Raw genomic sequence first — 20,991 nt, forward strand, 5'->3', positions numbered from 1 at the left:
CATGATAACAATGAAGACCATTCTTTTGGTATGTGTTTAACTAAAGGACTTCCTCAGAATCAGTGATTCTATGGCAAGGTCAAGTATGGATGGCTATTACACATTGTATCAAATTTCAGTGAGTGAGTTGGTATCTATAAAAGCAAAGCAAACCAAACAAAAAATATTGCTACACAAGGAACAGACTCCCTCCCTCCAGCATTTGTTCATCATACTAACAAAGTGTTAACACAAAGCCACCTATTGCTGCTTACAATTGCCTTACTTACTACAGCTGGTGTTTGTAGTGATTGCAAAGATCCAACCCTGCAAGCAACCATTGTAGAGGAGCTAAAGGATTTCAAATAATGGTATGTTTATTCTTTGGTAGGAATAGTTTTAAACCTCTAGGAAGGGAAAAAAATAAATGAAGTTATATTGTTAATCTTGCCAAAGAAACATTAGAAACTGTGACAACACAAATGAAAAGCCATTTTAGATTGTTGAAACAGCATAGCTCTAAGTGCTATCAGCACCCAGTCTCTTTTCTTGTTGAAATTGCAAAGTGAATGAATACAACTCAGAAAGAAATGGCTGAGGCACCTGAATGTCAGCACTGAATGTTCAATTATTTCCTCGATTCCTCTGTAGATTTTTAATGTGATGCTGAACAAATTATTTCAATATAACTCTTCACAGGTGATCATTAACTGTGCATTTCTCATTCCCTGGTGCTTAAAGTGAAAATCAGGGTTCCCACAAGCAAAACCACTATGCATTTGAAATGCACTTCGAATGAGAAGTGTAATTGGAAAATATTGCAGTGTTATAATGCTGAGGCTCAGAAATAAACAGAAAACCTCAAACAAAAAATTCTATAGTAAATCAGGGGCTAGGCTAACAAGCATTTTTTTCATCACTCTATTTCAATGTTTTCTCAATAACATGAACATTTCTCTAGGTATAATTGTGGTGGGTTGACTACTAGGTGCCCACAAAGGCTTTTCATTATTTCTCTTCCTCAACTGGATAGGAGGCAGAAAGTATGCCAAAAATATTGTGGGTCAAGATAAGGACAGAGAGATTGCTTTCAAGTTACTGTTATGGGCAACACAGACTCAACTAGAGAAAATTAATTTAAGATTTCACTATCAAATTGAAGTAGGATAATAAGAAATAAGAATAAATCTAAAAAGCTACACATTCCCCCTCCCTGTCTTCCTGAATTCAACTTTTGTGGTAAATTGTCAGATTTTCTATAGAGGGGCTTTAAGTTGGTGAATAATTTGAAGAATTGGTGAAGGCTGGTTGAAAAACGTATGAGTTGGTCCTGTGGCTTGAGCAAGGTCCTAACAATTGAACAGTTTCTGGTGGAAACTGGAAGCACAAAGAAAAGCAACCACACATCTCTACCAGCTTTTGTCCTTATTCCTGTTTCATCCTGAAAAGCAAGCCTTGTTATAAATCTGGTCATTTAACGAGTTAAAGGTTCATTGAAAGACTCTGACAAAGGTCAGACAGCTTTTGCTGCCACCTTAGTGGATGTAGGATGACCAAAGAGCTTATTCCACCCCTTCAATCAGCTATAAATTCTGACTGAAAGTAACTGAGACTCTCATTAAGTCCTATTTGTGTATTGACTTTCACGTACCTCAGAATGCAAATGAAGAGGGATAAATGTGGTCTTAATAAGACCACAATCCCCAAAACTCCTTCTATGACATGGGATTATTTCACCCCTTTGGGAAGGGACAAAAATCATAGTATAGAAGTGGAGTTGAGGCAAAAAGAGAGAAACTCTTCTGATTGCTCAGGATCAGTCAACAGGCTTCTTCTCTCCTCCTCCCTGAGAGGTCACTTTTAGGTGAGCTTTGTGCTGTCAACTGCATTGGAGAAGACTTGGTAATCTATCTATCTATCTGTTTATCTATCTATCTATCTGTCACCTCATTATTAGAACTCTGTTATTATACATTCTGTCATGACACATATTAATACTCCGTATTAGTGCATTTAGTGCATTTATCACCAGCAATGCTGAACCTGCCTTCCTGTTGCTTCCATAAACTCTGCTATTTGTGAATATGAATCGTGTAAGTTCTTATTGAACACGGCCAGACCTGTAGTGTAGAGCTGGTAAACTGCACTGTTTTTGATCTGTGATTGTGCAATTTCTTATTGAACTCAACCAGGCTGACAGTGCTAAATTGTCTATAATCAGAAATTAAGGCACCCAGCCTCTCTGATCTCTGAGGACCAGCTGTAATGCAGAGGGCTTTATCCTCTCACAAATTTCTATCCTGTTAATGCAAAAAATTGACTCCCAAATTCTTTCCCTCTTCACATCACAGGGGGATAGGGAATGGGTGTTGTGAGCACTTTGCCAAAGTCTCCCTCTGCCAATCTGTTCTCCTCATGTGCTTTCTCTGCTCCAGCATGGGCTTCCACCCATGGGAGATAGCCTTTCATTAAAGACATTCTTTCTCCAATATGGGTCCTTCCAGCAGGCTGTAATTCTTCACAAATGGCTCCAGTTTGTGTCTTCTCTTATCCTTCACAAACTGCTCCAGCATGAGTCACCTGTGGATATGCAGCTCCTACCAGACAACCTCCTCCAGCATTGGCTTCCTTCATGGGCCACTGAAGGTTTCTCTCACGAACCTTATTCAGCAGAGGTTCTCCATGGGGTCACATCTTCTTTAAGGACACATCCAGAAAGACAGCATCTACTACTCCATGATCTGCAGGTGGATCTCTGCTCCCCTGTGGACCTCCATGGGCTGCAGGGGCACAGCTGCCTCATGATTTTCCTCACTGGCTGCAGTTCCAGCACTTGGAGCACCTCCTACCACTTCTTCACTGACCTTGTGTCTCCAGAGTTGTTGCTCTCACATTTTGTCACTCTTCTGTCCCAGCTGCTGCTGTGTAGCAGCATTTCCACCTTCTTAAACCATCATCAAAAAGGTACTATGAATGAGTTTAATTCTGTCTAATACATATATTTTAAAGACAAATTCCTTTATATTTGTGAAGAACTTACCTCTAAGAAGCACCACATAAAAGCTTTCTGAAGTACATATTTTGAAGTAATCTTCATTTATTAAAAAATTATTTGTCACATGTAGAAATAGGTGAAGGAGGAGTATGGAATTCTTTCTATATGAAGTGATGCAATTAAATACTTTCCCATTTATACACACATAAACAAAATGAACTATTTATGGCTTAATTTTCCTTTGTTTTCTGTGTATTAGACGTATATTTAAATACACACTGTAACTCTTTTTAGAAAAGATCAGTCTTAATCCTTCATCTGATGAAATTTTAGTACACCAATACTTATCTGCAAGAAAATACTCTAAGTTTAGAAGTACTATTAATTTTTTTTCATTTCAGTTACAAGAGCACTGTACTGTACTACATGTCAAAGGGAATGTCAAATCGTGTATTTTGTTTACTTCCTTTGTTCTTCTAATTAAAGCCTCAGTTAAGGAAGGCCAACAGTCAGTTTGGCATGAGTTGCAGTTCAGTAATTTGTGCTTAAGAGAGCAGTTCTTGCTCTCTTACTCTTGTTGACTGGCGTTTTTTTCCTATGGTGCCTTTCAAACAACAGGTTTCTTTATGGATTAAAATTACATACAACAAGAAAAAAAAAAAAAAAGAGTTATTCAGTCAGTGAATTGCTCACACTCTATACCACTAAGAAAGTGGCAATACTAAATTATGCTTTTATGTCCAAAGTTGGAAACAGAAAATTGTTATATTGCTCCAGAAGCAAAACTGAAAATAGTAGAATAACAGGTTCAGAGAATTGTAGAATATTTAGGGTTAGAAGGGATCATTAAAGGTTGCCTAGTTCAAACACCCTGCTAAGAGGAGGCACATTTTTGATTAGATCAGGTTGCTCAGAACCCCATTCAGCCTAACTTTGACTGTCTCATCTATCACTATCCCAGGCAAACTGTCCCAGTGTTTCAACACCCTTGCAGTAAAGAATTTCATCCCTATATCTTAATCTAACCTTTTTCAAGTTAAAACCATGCCCTCTTGTCTTATCATTAGACACCCTTGCAACAAGTCCCTCTCAGCTCTTGTAGGTCCCTTTTAAGTACTGGAAGAGCACAATGAAATCTCCCAGAAGCCTTTGCTTTGGACAAAGTATCTTCAACTCTCACTACTTATCTTCACAGGAGAGGTGTTTCAGCCCTCTGATCATCTTCACGACCCTCACCTGGACTCACTTCAACATGTCCATGTCTTTTTTGTGCTGGGGAGCTGAGACCTGGACATATCACTCTAAGTAGGGTCTCACCAGAGACTCCTCCTAGAGTGATGGGTAGAATAGAGGGGCAGAATCACCTTCCTTGATCTGCTGGCCATGCTGCTCTAGATGTGACTGCACATTGTTGACTCATGTCCAGCCTCTCATGCTCCAGAATCTCTACGTCCTTCTCAGCAGGGCTGCTTTCAACCTGTTCATTCTCCAGCTGTTATTAATACCAAGGGGCATAACTTTTCCTTTGGATATATGAATCTCAAACCACAGCTGCAGCGATTTCCCACTCATTTCTACTCCATGGTATGAAATATGTATCAGTAGCATTTAAAAGTGCATTCCATGTGTTTTTCTTTACACTCAGCAGTCCAACAACGTGTTGGAGGTCCCCAGTTCTATAATCAGAATTCTACACAATGAAAATTCCACACTACATATATCTTGTGACTTTAGATAGCCTTACCAGGATAATTTAAAATCATGCAACATGTCACTGGACTGTTGACTCTTTTTGACTGCACATGGTAGGTAAGTATGAAAATAATCGCTGTCTTGTACTTGTTAATTGCCAACCAATTTCTAAGCTTTTTTACCACTTTGTTGTGATGGTGGGAAAGAAAGCATGGCTCAGTTATAGAATTCAGTTTTTAGTGTTTCCTTGCTAGCTGGTTCAGCCCTGACCAATACATTTCCGTATAGTATTTTTAGAGTGCGTAGGTCTATCATTTAGAAGCTCTTGCTGCTTATATGGATACAAAGTATGAGGGGTGGGGAAGTTTTAGTGAGATTTATTTTTTTTATTTTTTTCCTTAGAGGTTGTTAATAAATGCATTTTGGGACAGAACAAAACAGCCAAGAAAAAACAGAACATAGCAACAGGAAAAAAAATCTGAAGTCCAAGTACTGACTGAAGTCAGTATTGACATTAGAGCAAAGATATTCAATGTAACAGTGTTTGGCTGCAATTACCTCCCTGAATTTGCTTGATAAAATTATGGAATAACTATACAGATTTAAAATGAAATGTCAGCATAAAAAGAAAATTTGATTCATATGCAATAAGTTCTTCATTCTATTGTGGCAAACTTTCATATACATTATTTTCTTTCTAGTGTTCATGGCACACATACCACATTTTTTTTTAATTCTTCTCCTTTTACATATACTGGGGAACTGAATGGATACCAGGAGGTACATTTTAAATTAAAAAATCCCCCCAAAAATTAAATTAGAGCATAAAATATTGGTTTATCCATGAAATAAAACCTCCAGAATATAAAAACTGTCATATTTATTTGAGAAAGTGATCCATCTAGTCTAGTATCCAGTCACTGACTTTGGTAGTAATAGTTGTAATATTAATTTATATATTAATTTGCAACAGGAAAACTTTCATATAACTCCATTAGGTGGATTTATATCATGGCCATATTTAAAGCAAAATAATAATGTTTATAATTTTTATTAAATGCTCAGGAATCTAGATGTACCCCACCAACAACTCTGAGTGCCAGCTGATGGGGTGGAGGAATTCTCCCGTAATACAACTGAAGAGAGAAAAGACCCATGCCAAAGGGGCTGTACCTACAGTTTTGCCACTCCACTCCTGCCAGCACAAAATTCAAGGTGCTGGTAAGGTGTGATCACATCCCCAAATCCTGCAAACTTATAGATGACTGACACTGTCAACCTTCAGGTGCAAAATCAGAGTAGAAGGATGAATTCAGCACTGGAGCAATGATACACATATTCAGAATTGCTGATAGGGGAATCTGTATAATTTTTATCTGTATTAGTACAAAATGTTTTCTATATACATTATATAATTTGGATGGGTAACACATTAGTTGGAATAACATTTGAGTGATATAGTTTGTTCATTTTGTTGGTAATTAGATTTTGAGAGCATCAGCCATTTCTTTTTGTGGCATTCAAACTTTTAATCCCACTTCACGGACCTTGTTCTCATGGAGAGAATAGAAACAATTTTTTTAATACTTTTTCTTTCAGTCCTATATGTTTTTATAGAAGCAGTCTTTATATATTTGTAACTAACTTATTCACTGCCTGACCTTCTTATTTAATAGTTGTTTTTTATTTAGGGGGGGGTTTCCAGTTGCATTAAACTTTAATAGTAGACTGTATCAGGGAGAGATTAGGAGGAAATTTCAGAGGACATTTCATTCTTTCCATCTGTGCCATGTTAAATAATGTGAAAAACTGTAAAATTATGCAATTTTTCTTTGCACTTGGATCATAGCTCTTATCATCTAAGGATTTTTGCCCTGAACAAACTGTACCACCAGAATGAGGGAATGTTTTCAGTTCACTTGCCATTGGTTCCTTCAGAATACTGGCAAGGGACCCAGTGCAGTAAGGAAACAGATTTTCTAGCATATCATACCTCACATTTAAAGCACTGACTCAGCAAGAAGCACTGAGGGACATCTCTCATCACCTCAGTTTAACTGGGTGTCTACTAAAATAGAGCTATGTTATGCTTAGTCATAGCATAAAGAAACTGTGGATTTCATTTTCCACATTCCCACAGGATGTCTGAAATCTAATGTTCTTTCTTGGGTTGTGGCACTGCTCCTGGTTGCAGATAGGCTAGGACCACTTAGCCTATTGCTTTCTGCTACCACAGCACTTGCTCTTTGCAAGTTCTTTGTAAGCTCTGCTACGGGCTGTACACAATTTAGGACTTTCTAACCACAGACCTCGTGGCATCCACCACAGACCATCACTGACAGATCATTCCCAAGATAATGCCTTCAACTGTGTGCAAGCTAATGTAAAAGAATGAAATAGATGCAGGGATCTCAGCTGTGCTAATAGTTGTGATGTGAGTTATGGGGACACAATCCCACATACCTACATGTAGTAATGCCAAATAAAAAATAAAAATTCAAAATCTCCTGTGACTTGGTTATTTATCATTTCCATGTGTAGTTAATTCTGCTTCATTTTCTCACTACCTGATACATACAAAACCAGCTCAGCTTGAATGTTACACTTAATTATTCTGAACACTTCATAAAAATACAGTGCCTGTTCTCCTGGAGTTTTTGGGGTGATAAATGTACTTTGCTGGCCCTTTGAAACTGCTATAGAAAATTCTGTTTGAGCACAGCCTTTCACATTTATCTTTGTCTGGAAATCTTTCCCTTGCTTCTGGTCAGTGCTGCAGACCATATTACTCAGTTTTTCTGCTCTTCTCATTTGGAGGAGAAATAAATTGTGCTCTTCCCCTGAACAAAGGGAATCATCAACAAAGGTTACCTTGCTACATTTTTGTTCCTGGAATATGAACAGAGAGAAAAACAGATGTCAAGATACATAAGCAGCAGATTATTAGAAGAATTTAATAAGTTATTTCTCATACAAAAAAAGTTCACATATATACAATTTGCAAAATCACACAGTACACACCTCTGTCATACTAGCTCTGATTCTGCTTGGTAGAGATTTGCTATGCTGTTTTTGGTTTGTTTGTTTTTTTTTTTTTTAATACAGTCAAATCATTATAGGATTTCACAGAATCACAGAACTGTTGAGATAGGAAGGTACCTCTGGAGCTCATCTTTCCTGATGCTCTTGCAGAAAGCAGGGCTTAAGACCAGTAGGCTGATCAATGTCTTCTCCAAACAGGTTTTGAATATCTACAAGGATGGAAAATATCCAGCTTTCTTGGGCAACCTCTGCTGGATCACTGTCATAGTAAAAATGTTTTCTGATGCTGAAAGTAATTTATGCTATTCCAGATTATGCCCATTGCATCTTTTCCTTTCACAGGGTAGCAGTGAGAAAATAGCAGCAGCCCTGGCTCTGGGTAGGTAACAGATATCATTCAAATTTAGTTTGGCCAAACAGCTGCTGAAACATTTGGATAATCTAGTAACTGTTTTCCCACTGAGACTATGAACTGAGTAATAATGAATATGAGAAGTTAGAGAGGAAAATTGTATGTTTTCAAAGATCTTCAATGAATTTCACTCTAAATACAACATTATTTGTTTTTTCTCCAGTGAGCCAAGAGGAGGTAAATAGATTTACAGATAGCATATTGATATAGAAAACTGCTTATATTTGCTAAAAGGTCAGTCTTACAGTTAAGATATCTTGCAAAGATAAAAACAAAATTTATGATCTGTGCAGTGACATATGATCACAATGAAATTCATTACTCTCTGATATACTCCAGTACTTAAAAAGGGATTTATCTAAATGTGGGTGGACAAATATATAATAAAAATTTCATGCTTAATAGCTCACAGAAAAAAGAAAAGAAAAGAAAAGAAAAGAAAAGAAAAGAAAAGAAAAGAAAAGAAAAGAAAAGAAAAGAAAAGAAAAGAAAAGAAAAGAAAAGAAAAGAAAAGAAAAAAACCCAACCCCAAGGTGATATTAGATGTGAGAGTCTAGATATTTTCTGTCCAAACATAAAAACTGTATTTACACTTAAATCAGACTTGGGTTTGACTTTGTGGTAGTGACGCAATGTCAACCATATCATTCCATATCCTCTTCACCAAGACGGCTATATGGCCTTCTGTTAAAAATCTATAATAATTGGTATCTGTGAGCTCTTAAAAAAAGAAAAAAAAAGAAGTGCATTTATGAATGTGTGGGTTTGGACAGAAGAGAAGTGTATTGAGAGTGATGATCTGTACAGAAACTGCTCTGTTAGTCCATTACACAGTATTTGCCCCTTATTTTTTAAAGAAATGAACACCATAGCCTCCTTCATCTTGACATCAAAGAAATTTTGGATTGCTGTGTTCATTACGTGGTTGCTTCCAGCTGTTGAAAATCACTGGGGAGGAGTGATAGTCTATGCAAGTACAGGTCTTTTGAGAAAACTTGGCTGCCAAGTGCTTCAAAGAAATACAGTCTGGTCCAGAAAAGATATTGGTAATTTTGACAGTTCAGTTTTTCACTTAAGATCCTAGCACTGAAGAGAAGCTTTGGAAGTCATTCTCATAGTTTAATTAGTAAATTTTAAAAAAGCAATGGTCAAAAAAAAAAAAAAAGTCAACTGAAAATTAAAAAATCCAGTTCCCAGATTTCTTTAGTGCATACAAGTAAGTACCATTGCAGACATGCAATGGAGTCAGGATTCAGGTCCGTGAAATAATAGCCAAAATTTATCTATAACACTAGTGATTTTTCCGATAACCTTAATATATAGGGCAACAAATGAGCCACACCCAAGTGTCTAGTATATTTACATAGAGGCAAAAGTCTAAATTAAAAGAAATGTTTAATCATTCTGATAGAAAGTTGGGATTTATCTTCCTTTAACACAATCAGCTTATAATTGAAGTGAACAAAAAATATCCAGTTATTAAAAATGTGCTCTTTACTGCTTCTGTTCATGGTCTAATAATTCCAACACTGTAATAGGAGAATGAACAGAAAGACAATATTTTTCACTGATATTTTTCACCATTAACTTTATGGTAAAAAGACTTCATGAACAAGTAATAATGTCTCATTAAGTGTACCTGATAGGGCAGGTTCTTCCAGTATACCCAGTTTTAGGATACTGTTTAAAATGCACTACAAGCAGAAACAAAACATTTACTTTAGCACAACTGGATGATTTCCTACTGGTCTCCTCCACATTTTGTGCTGTTAAACACGGTGCAAAGCTTTTGTCATTATTTTAGATGTGGTAAGATGCATATCCAAGCATCCTAGGATATAAGTGGAACATTATTGTACTTGATATTGACATTGAAGAATGACCTCGGTACCCTCATTTTTTTTTGTGAATGTATTATTCCTGTTGGCTTAAACCCATAAATTGCTCTCCAAGATGTGCTGTAATTTACCTCTGTGAAAAGTGATCAAACAAATAAATTAAATAAGAACAACATAGAAAACAAGCCTGGAAAACATAATTTTACCTTAAAATTGTTTAGAAATGAGAGCAATTTGAAAAGATGTATGGGCCTATTCATAATACACCCTTGAAAGAATTGGCTTCTATCTCTGCTAGGCTTTCATTGATTAATGATTTAGTCATCTTTTACCTGAGATTATCCTATGGAAATCAGAAAGAATCTTAAAGATCTGTGTTTTGGACTATCCCTTGACACCCAGTAAGATTCATAAGTCCATTGTATAAAGAACTTAGAAGTGGTTCTTTCTGTACTTTTCCCTCACTACTGAATTATTTTTTTCCAGATCTTCCATCTTTGAAAGACCTTTTTGAACAGGATGGAGCTTACTATAATTTCTGAATTACACCTGGGAGGCAGAGGGGGTATGACATTATAAAAATTGAGTCCTAAACTTCAGTAAACTGGAGATCTTTACTTTCTTACTTAGTGGCCTTTTTCTATGAGCTTGGCTGAAAATTACTTTCTCTTTTAATGCACCTGAATCTTTCAATTGCTTACACTACTTTAAACTTCATAGAAAGAAATCACAGAATACATGCCTCAGTTCAGCACAATTTTTCCCACTTTACTGAACCTTTATTGGAATGGTTGATAATATGTTTTTAATTTTTAAATAGATTGAGCTTAAATGTTGTTCCAGGCCCTATGGGTGTAGGTGAAGGCCCTGGGAGAAGCTCATCAAGATCATCAGGAACCAATAACTCAAAGACTTGGCAATACCTATGCTTATTTCAACAGGGATGTTTATTTCCAATCAAGAGAATAATTTCATAATCTCCCAGCAGAAAACGTCTTGGGAGTCCAAGTTGTCAGTCCCATGGACATGATCCAGCAGTGACCCCCAAGAGGCTAAGAAGGCTGGTGGCATCCTGGCCTGTATCAGCAATAGTGTGGCCTGCAGGACCAGGGCTTTGGTTCCCCGAACTTGACACTGGTGAGGCCACACCTTGAGTTTTGAGTTCAGTTTTGGGACCCTCACTACAGGAAAGACACTGAGGTGCTGGACTGTGTCCAGGTAAGGGCAACTAAGCTGGTGAACCTTGTAAGTTGCAAATTGGATAATGGGAGTATGAGTGATCACACTCTTTCTGAGTGGGAGTTAGGTAGCAATTCCAGGGACAATGAAATATCCCAATTGGGTCTAGCATGGAGTTAAATGAAAGATTACACAGGAATTCAGCAACTGGAAGTTTAGAAATATTGCCCCAGCATCTTTTGCATGTAATAGATAGATAGATTAATAGAGAGATAGACAGATAGATAGATAGATGGATAGATAGATTGATAGATGGATAGATAGATAGATACATACATACATACATACATATATACATAGGATTTGATACCTGATTCATATATGCTCTGTTCCATCCTCTGAAAAACTGTATTTGACAGTAACCATAGCAGCAAAACTGATTAGGCATACTTGAAAGACCAAATGACATAATAGAATTTTTATTTATGGTTTCAGTAAAGGAAACTTAATACTGTGTACAGGTATATTCAGTTCAGTTCTGAAATGTTTTGGTGGATGAAATGGCTGAAATAGTCACATTTTTAACAGAAGCAAAATATTACTTTTTTCATACAATCTTAAGAAATTAGAGTCAGCATTGTGTGGCTGAAGTTGTGAAAGTAACTTTCAGTAGTGGTCATAATTTTTTTTTATCAGATCTGTCTTATGACCTACATCTTCAACATCTTTTCAAGCACTTTCTGCTTCTGCCAAGTTGTTTATCAGAGCAAGTGTTATTTCAACACAGATGCAAAGCAGTTATTATGTTGCTATTGTTACTTGATGTACTGCTGTAAACCACTCCAAGGAATAGCACACCCTGGAAAGCTACAGATTAAGAATTTCTGGTATCCCTCTTTTCTTTCCTGAAGCAAAGTGTTGCCTTTACAATGCTAGGACTTCTCATCCTGATCTTCATAAGAAAGATACTTAGTGGCTATTGCAGTGCAGAAGACGTCATTGGAGTGAATTAAATACATGAAAATTTATATCACACTTTTGCCCTCTAAGGAGTTATAAGGAGATAGGATAATTTCTTTCTCCATATGACTTTTACACTACTGCATACATATTCCTGGAAGCAGAAACTGAAACACTACTATTCACAACTTAAATTATTTTTGCTACGTTTAGAATGTAATTTTCCCCTGTTTCTTCCTGGATTCTTTTGTGAGTTACCATCATATTTAATCAAATAATCATTGTACATCTGTGTTCCAACTCGGTTTCAACTTTACTTCTTCAACTTTACCACTTCTATTAGGTATGAGCCCAAAGCATTGGGGCTCATACCTAATAGAAGTGGTAATATCTCAGCATTAATATCTCAGGTCCTGGACTATTTCATTCACCTAACATGACAGGTTCTGGGAGGGCTTAAAATAGCAAAGTAAGGCAGTCATCCATATCCAAACATATGAGTTAGCTAGGCTGAGCTGTAAGAAGGGATTTCCAGAGACTCCTCATCTGACATAAGTGGTGTTTATTTAAAGAAGCACAGGAAAATTTCCTGCTCTCTATTTCAGCTAACCAGACACAAGCTAGCAGAGATATAATAAAGACACTATTTTGTTTTACCTAAAACAAAAAGTTATTCTTGGTAGCAGGACATACTGAAATTATACTACTGACATGGGTAAACCTCACTCTCTCTGGTTGAATTTCAGCCAAATTTTGGTCTACAATCTTGCTTGTAAATGTATCCTTGGGTATCTAGGGCAATCTAATTCTTCCTAATTTTGTCTGTTAACTAACCTAAGACAGTTTGTCTCAGTTTTATTGCCCACACATAGGCATGACATACCATTTGAATATTAAATTATTCCTTGCAGCATTCACCTATTGCTTCAGAAAAAAAAAGTAAAAATCAGGTTTCTAAGACACAAAATATTGTCTGCTTGTTTAGGAAGCTTCTAATCAGTCATTTCTGGAATCTGAAAGTCTGTGTGCTTTCATGGTATGCACGGACATGCTGCTCTTTATTATTGGTGAGGGCCTTAACATCATAACGAACTTCCCTGGGCACTTCAGGAATTACTGCGCTTGAAATTATGTGCTTGGAATTACTGTGCTTAGCAGGTGTGATATATCAGCATTATAGAAAAAAAGAAAAAGCATCTCAGAAATGCAACAATGTCAGAAAAATGTTACATCTGTTCTAGGAAACATATCTACTAATAAATTAAACAGAACTCCAAAAGAGTTTTTTGTAGTAATTTCAGTTTTCATAGTTATTAATGAAACAAAGATTTATCCCATATATTTTACAAATATCTTAAATACAATGAATACTGTGAACTCATTTTTGATCAAGTGAAGCTGAAACTGAAGACTGAAACAGTCTAAAATAAGAAATGGTTTATGCTTTATCTTTTTAGATTAGTCTATTATTAGAAAATAGCCTTTGTGAAATTTTTTTGAGAAGAGCTTTGAAATGCATGACAACAAAAGGAGAAATAATTTCACTTATAAATTACTAAATAATCAGTATACTTTCACATGTATAATGTGAAACCACTACTTGATGAATACATCCTATTTTAAAAGAAAAAAATATTTGAAAATACATTCTCTCATAATGAATACTCTCACATGACTCAAGGAAAATCAGAGCTAGTGGTAGAAGTGGATCAAAAACAGAGAGGTCAGTAGTAGAAATAAAATTGTTTAAGAGAATGCACTGATATTTATATGCATCTCAAGTGTGTGTGAGTTTAACTGTTGCTGAATTATGAAGATGAGGAATCATTAGGGTTTATATTTATGCAATCATACCAAAAATTTACTGTTTTGAACAATTGCACCTGTTTAATCTTAGAAGTGGAGTTATAAGCTTTGGAGATGGTCATAAAAATATTTAAAAGTAGAAATTGAACTGTAACTGAATTATGCCATGCTTTAACACCTTTGTAGACTGACACCAACATTTTACCTAGCACAGATTAATCCTTCTTTCAAAGGTAGTTTGAAGAGGTGCTTGTAGAAACTGAACTCTTCAAACCTGTATGTGGAGACATCTTTTGACTGTTGAAGTAAAATTGATCATTCAGGGCTTTCTTCACTTATGGAAATTAAAAGTCATATCACATTAGAGAGGTGCAAGCCACTATTTAACCCTCTGCAGAGACAGCAGTCTTCCCACTCTGAAGCACAAATGTTTCACTACCAGAAACAAAAGAAATTTAAGGAACCTGAAAACAAACAAACAAACAAAATTACTAAAATGGATTTTGATCCATGATAAAATAAAGGTATTAAATTTTTCATAGGAAATATGCTCAAACCACACACTTTTAATGCATCTGTCCATCAATGTAGCCAGAAAAAATTCCTTTACAAGTATTTGAATGTGCAATTAAAATAGTTAGAAGAAATATAACAAATATTTTATTTAAAAAAACTAGTTAAAAAATTCTCAAAAAAATTTTTACACGAAAAACTAATTAAAAACCAACTTATAATAGGCTATTGTGGTTTAACTCCATTAGGCAGTTTAAACCAAACCAGGTACTCTATCACTGTCTTCCAGTACAATTAGGGAAAGAATTGGAAGACCAAATGTGGGAAAACTCTTGGATTGAGATATAGACAGTCTAATAGATAAAGCAAAATCTGAACTTTGAAACAAATGAAAATAAGGAATTCATTCACTATTTCCCAATCACAGGCAGATGTAAAGGCTTCTCCAAAAATAGGGTTCCATCCCATGCTTAATTGTGAAGACAAATGCCATTGTGACCTTCTTCTTTCCCCAGATATTATTACTGAGCATGATTCCATATGGTGTGAAATACCCTTTTTGTCAGGGTCAACTGCCCTGGCTGTGTTCCCTCCCAGATTCCTGTGCACTCCCAGTCTCCTCACTGGTGGGGTGGTGTGAGGACTGGAAAATGCCCTGACTCTGTATAAGCACTGCTCAGCAACAGCTAAAACATCTCTCTCTCATCAACGTTTTCAGCAACTATTGTTTGTAATTGCTACAAATCACAATATTTTTATTATGTATATTCAAGAATTTATATCCATATATATAACAATCACACTATATATTTAGAATAACCTCTGATAATGAAGGCCTATAAATATTCCCCAAAATGTTAGTAAACTTGGCCTATATCAAATTTCTTAACTGGTCTCTGGAAAAAAAGATGAGGTGATGTATATCTTGGTCTCTATCATGAAGTTCATGTCAACTTGTGCCACTAGGTTCTCTGGAGAAAATAATATGGTCTGCTATGTGAACACATAATTTTTCATAAGCAAAAAAAAAAATAAATAAATAAAGAGTTAATTAAGTGTCTCAAATTACTAAAAAAAAAAAAAAAAGAGGCATCAAATCTAATTTTTCTCCTTGGAAGAATTTGTAGAATAGTTCTTACTGGAATTTTTTAAATATATGGTGCTCTTTGTTGCTTTAATTAAAATGGAATTTCAGAAAATCTTTGTAATTGAGAATATGTTTGTCCCAATTGCTCTTTGGGGCAAACTTCCTTTAAAAGGGTATATATGAATAATATCTTAATATTCTTAAAATCTGTAATCTTTTAAAAATACACAAAATATTTTCTATGTATAAAAACTCAAAGTGGAATTATTAACTATTACAGTGAAGATGAGAAAGTTCTTTGACCTCAATTTAAAGTTTTTCTAGCTTTGTTTTTCATAAGGAATTGGAAACAAAATCAAGCATTTATCAGTTTAGGTAAAGGACTGTGTCAGAATTGACAAAATGTCAGTCTATTGGTGAAGAGTGAAAAATCTACTTTCCCTTAATTTAAAATGTTGTTTTTAACAATCCATGTTTATTATTATAGTCAAAATCTATATAATAGACAGATTAAGAAAGCCAAATACAATTTGTCATGTATGGCAGATTCACAAATGTTTTCAAATATTTTCTCACTGGTTTTGATTATGAATTACTCTAATAACTTAAAAATAAAAGACAGATATATTAACATGCATAAGGGGTGCAGAAAAGATATGTACAATATTTTTTTTCCTTATGTAGCCCACCAGTTCCACAAAACAATAAACAAAAAAAGATCTATATCTACAACAAAGTAAATGGACAGAAAATTTCAACTCCTTATACTATTAACTTTTATTTTCCTGCATTTCCCTGAGGAAATGTCTTGAATACAATCACAAGATGCTAATTTTTGCATCAGAATATATTCTTGCTTCCTCTTTCCCTTTTGTAGCAAATCTGGAAAGATAAGACATTCTGGGTTGTGACACTGGTAACCTTGTGTATGAATTAAATATTTCCTGTCTCTGGTTCAACATTAGAACAACATAAAGCAGGCTGAAAGCTGACAACAGAGATGTGAGCAGCAGTTCTTTTTCCTCACAGAATCTTTCAGGAATGATGGAAAGCAACAGCTTCCCGCAAATCCCAACAAAGGGGTTGGATCAATTACAAAGTTACCTTTGGAAACTTGAAAGTTAGTTCAATCTCTTTCTTGTGTGTTGAGGAAGAACTAGGGATATCACAGATAAAGTGTTTGTGGTGGTTTTGTGTTTTTTTGGGAGATATGTATCTAGGATAGAATGAGTCTCATAATGGTATTGTTAGACTCAATATGTAAAGTAATTTTTTCATCCTGTCCCGTGGTTTTGTCATAAGTATTAAACTATAAAGAAATCTTGAATAGGTGAATAGTGAAATAACTGATATCTACCATTTTCCACACACATTATAAGTGTGGCAATGGGTACAAGGCCCTCTTAAGCAAGAGATTACATTGGGGATTTTAAGGTCAGAAATCAGCTAACCTTAGAGTTACAGGGACAGCCTCTTGCCTCAGGTAAGGTTCTTATCTAAATAAAATTTTATCACTAAATCCTTTTTAGCTTTAGTATATGCTATATACTATAGAATATAAAGGAGTGTAGGACTCTCATGTTTTTCATCCTCACATCTTTAACATAAATGTGCAAATGAGTTTGCTGTACAATAGTGAGCAAACTAACAGTCCTTAAACTGAACACATAATTTTGGTGAAGACTTGTTTCACCAATTCTTGATTTAAAAAAAAAAAAAAAAATTTAAAGCAAACTTGGACTTTATTCTGAAAATATATTTTATTTGGTGGAAAGTAGAAATTCTTATGTAAAAACTCCAGAATTTTTTCATATAATTTACATACTCATAACAGTCCACGTAAGATTTTTTTTCATTTATTAAGACTTATAATTTTGAACTACTAAACAAATTAGAGTACTAAATTATCTAAAAAGGCAAAATAAAATTTTATCAGAAAGACATGGCAAATAGTTTTCTCTGCTGATGTTTTTTTATGATGGCACATAGTTTGCAATGATATATGTCCTGAGTAAGTCTCTAGAGAGGTACCCTTGATTCTCTCGCTCACCAGTGAGTAGCAGCTCCATCTCTTTGGCCTGCCTTCAGGCCATTAACAACTCTGCAGCTCACTGGCCAAACTTCAGAATTAGGCAACCCTCTATCATGACAGATATCCCTTGCCCAGAGATAGCTTCTGCCATGGCGTCAGCTTCCAGATCCTAATGCTCATCCATCCCCATGGTACAGATACCTGATTAGTATAATGGCATTCCACTTCTGCTATCAACATTAGTTCTTGTGGTTTAATACCAAATTGACTGTGCAGGGAGTAAATGGACTTGAACACCAATGCACACTCCCTTACAGATATGTTTAATGTTGGCAAGTGATATATGACCTCCTTTTCCCATAGGGGAAAAAAAATGCAGTCTCAGGGAAAGCTCATGTTGACCAGTGCAGAAGTCCTGTCTGTGCCGTGTGTGATACAGGTCTCTCCCTGAGTTATTCCAGATCCTGTCAATTAAAGGGTTGGGCAGAGAATATCTATATCTGATGAGTCCATTTTGATTTTTGAAGCACCTGAACAGGTTGTCACCATTGCAGGTGCTCTCAGTCAGCTCTTCTTGAAGTCTTTGCATCTCTCACAGAGACTGGAGTGTCTATTGCCTTTAAATTACAATCTCACTCCAGTCTCAACCCTTATGATTGAATTTCAGCAACTCCCATCCTATGTCATTTGCCACAGGCCCCCATTAAATATGGGTAGAAGCTGAGACAATTGGGTTTGTTCAGTCTGAAGAAGAAAATTCTTCAGGGGACTTAACTGCTGTCTACACTGCCAAATGAGAGAGCATGGAGAAAATGGAGCCAAAACTCCTCCCTGGTGTGGAGAGCAGGGAGTGGAGGAAAGAATAAACAGATGGATTTTGTAGGTAACAAACAGAAAGGGAAAAAGATAGGACAACACATATGAAAGGTAAAGAGACAAAAATGAAGACAACAACACAATTTAGAAGCAATCAAAAAATCATAGTATTTTTTGCACCTTTTGTTTGCAAATCCAGTCTTTAAGGGCTGTTTGCATTTTCTTGTAGAGGAGTGAAGTTACATGTTTACATTTAACAATCTGCAGTGGGGTGCAGTGTTTTCACTTTTAAGATGATTTGGCTCTGTTGTTATCTTTAACCTGTGCGTTAACTGAAACTTATGCTTTTGAAAGAAGTGACTAAATTCTCTACAGGTGTCAAACATTGATGTGGTTATCTGAAGATTAGTTTATAAACATGAAGGCTTAAGGACCTGGTTCAGTTTTTGTGTGATCATAGTCTTAAGAAACAAATGCAATGTGTTGGGTAATTTTAAGTAAACATAAGTGGCATAGTTAATGTTTTTTAAAATTATAACACATTAAATATGGTAACAAATCAATTTAAGAAATTAAATGAGTGTAAAAAACATATTTATATAGAAACTAAACTGAGTTCTGCATTGAAAAATAGGAAAAGAGGTAGAAATATGTCTTACTTTCTTACCAGCTCTAATAAATTAATAAATTGCTGGATTCAAGTTTTGATTAAACCTAATTACAAGGAGTAAAAAAGCAATGATATAAAATTATATTTTAATTTAAATGAATAAAATTAAATGTAATTTAAATGAAGGTTCATGATGTAACTCTATCCACAGAGTCAGATGATTCAGACTCCTACTAGGTGTTATATTTTTCTCACTAGGAAAATACAGAATCAGTGTGTTAGAAATAATAATGTGCTTTCGTAAGGCTCAAAAAATTAATTGAAAAAAAAAAAATAAGAAAAAGTTTTTGGAAATACTGCAGCCTTTAAGGGAGTTATTCTATGTTTCTTTTTTGTTTGTTTCTCATTGAAATTCAACTTTCTATGTTAATCATGATTTTGAATGTAAAATGTTCAGGTACAGGAAGATGCTATTTAGAACTGCTGTTCATAACATACTTTGAGTTTCACAGAGGCTAATGGTGTCTTTCTCAGATGGCATGTAAGATTTATTTCAGAGAAATGTGTTTGGATCTGCGGGACTAAACATGGACTTTAGCTGTCCCTCACATGAAGTTACCATGAGCCCTCAATACAACTGGCATGTATGTGTACATATCAATAGTATAAGACGTAAATAGGTGTTAACATATGGCAAAACCAATATTTCTGAATAATCTGAAGACTAGGAAGATGTTGTGAATTTAGTTAAATTACATGGTCACTTCTGAGCAGGAATTATGTATTTGTATAGCTGTTTGCAGACTGCATGCCAATATTGTATTTTCTTTGTTCTTCTCTGATTATTTTCGGGTTTTGAAAGATTTGTGTTGAATTTCTTTGTAGCAAATCACAGGAGTAGCCTTATTAGGAGTTCTTAGTCAGTGTTTTATCTCTGGACATTTATGGATCTTCTGCAGACTGAGAACAAACAGCAAAAGAAAACAAATTATCTCATCCTTTTCCAGTAAGAAGCATGTTCTGGAGAAGTTATTGATAGAGAAGAAAATAATTATTACATTATTTGAGATGACTTATTGTAAGAAATAATGTTTAAATTAAATATCTACTATCTGCATAGTACTTCCCAGTTTTGAGGGATACCTGCCTTATCCAGACTTGTGAATGACCCATTAAATTATGGAAATATTTGTGCAAAAAGGTGATGTGAACATAAAGAATACAATCAGTTTTAAGAATTTTCAGACAAATTAATGGTTTATATAGTTATTAAGTAGCTTCTGTGATAGGAAATGTCTTCATAACTGACTGGAGGAAAATGAAAAGGAATAGGCCAAGAAGGATGGTGTTTAAGTCCCCTTGTTAACATCTGGCAGAAACTTTCAGTGAAGTAAAATTTGATTTTGTTCCATGGTTAACATCAGTGGTCACATGCTCTGTTTTATCATACTAGCAACTACTAGAAGAAGGTTTCTGTGCGAGAAAGAAGTTAACTGCTGAGAGCAATGATTTTCACTGCTCCAGCTGCTGTTAGTAATATGTTAAGAGTCTCACACCTATCACTTCTCTCCATATTGGCCTCAGAGTCAAGATTTACTATGAAAAGTCTGGAAATAGCTTCTGATCTTTAGAGGAAAATTTTAGAGTAGCATTAATCTCACTCTAGCCTTTACACTTTTATTAGTTTAGCTTACTAGGTCAAAGGACAAAAAATTGTCAAAAATAAGGATTTTTTTCTATTGCTTATTTTCTTTTTCTTTGCATTAGGAACTCTCTAGCTCTATGAGTAGGGTCACCAACTTTTTGAACATTGTTAGATCATTCAACCCCTTCCAGGTTTAAACTAGATTCTTCAGTTGCCCTGAAATATTAATCTTATTCATATAAATTCATGTAAATTAAGCATATTTCATTGTGGTTTTTTATATATCTCAATGTGACTCTGTCTGTTTAAAATAAAATTTCATTTCAATGTCTGTATAGCAAAATATTATAAACAGGAAGAGATAACTTTGTTTTATCTTCTGTAT

This window comes from Passer domesticus, chromosome 2, assembly GCF_036417665.1.
Source record: "Passer domesticus isolate bPasDom1 chromosome 2, bPasDom1.hap1, whole genome shotgun sequence".
Classification (NCBI taxonomy): domain Eukaryota; kingdom Metazoa; phylum Chordata; class Aves; order Passeriformes; family Passeridae; genus Passer; species Passer domesticus.